The sequence below is a fragment of the Petaurus breviceps genome, unplaced genomic scaffold (assembly GCF_028583685.1).
Source record: "Petaurus breviceps papuanus isolate PSGF00001 unplaced genomic scaffold, PetGlider_PUasm1.0 84, whole genome shotgun sequence".
Lineage (NCBI taxonomy): Eukaryota > Metazoa > Chordata > Mammalia > Diprotodontia > Petauridae > Petaurus > Petaurus breviceps.
Window position 1 is genome coordinate 845256 of NW_027186645.1, and position 1079 is coordinate 846334.

Genomic DNA, 1079 nt, shown 5'->3' on the forward strand with positions numbered 1-1079 from the left:
CTGGGGAGAATAAGGAAGGCCGGAGCAGTCAAGGGAAGTCAAGGAATTGGGCTTGAAACGATGGGTGGTATTGAATGAGTTGCATCTGTCCTCCTTTCTCCACTTCATCCTGGTACACACCTTGTTTAGGTCCTCACCATCACTACCTGGACTATAATGACTTCCTAATTGGTGCAACCTTTGGTCTCTGCCCTTTCTATTCCATGTTCCCCTTAGCTGCCCAAATAAATTTTTTTGCACATTTTTTGTTGATATTTTTTTCCTTTTTAAAATTTACTATTTTTTCCCAATTTATATGTAAAAATAATTTTTAACGTTCATTTAAAAAACTTTGAGTTCGGGGCGGCCAGGTAGCACAGCGAGTAAGAGCACCGGCTCCAGTGTTGGGACGACCTGGAGATCAAATCCCGGGCTCAGACACTCAGCACCACACCCAGAAATAACTGGCCGTGTAACCTTGAGCAAGTTACTTAACCCTGATTGCTTAAAAAAAAAAACAACTTTGAGTTCCAAACTCTCTCCCTTCCTCCCTCACCACCCCAACTCATTGAGAAGGTGAGCAATTCAATATAAGTTATTCATGTTCAGTCATGCTGGGCACTTCCATCATAGTCATGTTGTGAAAGAAAACAGACAAAAAATACTCAAGAAAAATAAAGTAAATTTTTAAAAGTATGCTTCAATCTGTATTCAGACACTATCAGTTCTTTCTCTGGGGATGAACAGCATTTTTCATCATAAGTCCTTCAGACCCAATTGGCCTGGATCATTGCATTGCTGAGAACAGCTAAGTCATTCACAGCTGATCATCTTATAATATTGCTGTTACTTTGTAGACAGTACATTTCACTTTGCATCAGTCCATGCAAGTCTTTCCAGGTTTTTCTGAGAGTTTCCTACTCACCATTTCCTACAGTACAACAGTATTCCATTATAACCACATACCACAACTTGTTCAGCCATTCCCCAAATGATGCTGCTCAAATAATCTTTTTTTTTTTTTTTGCTTTTTAGAGGGCAATTGGGGTTAAATAACTTGCCCAAGGTTACATGGCTAGTTTTTGGTGTGTGTGTGTGTG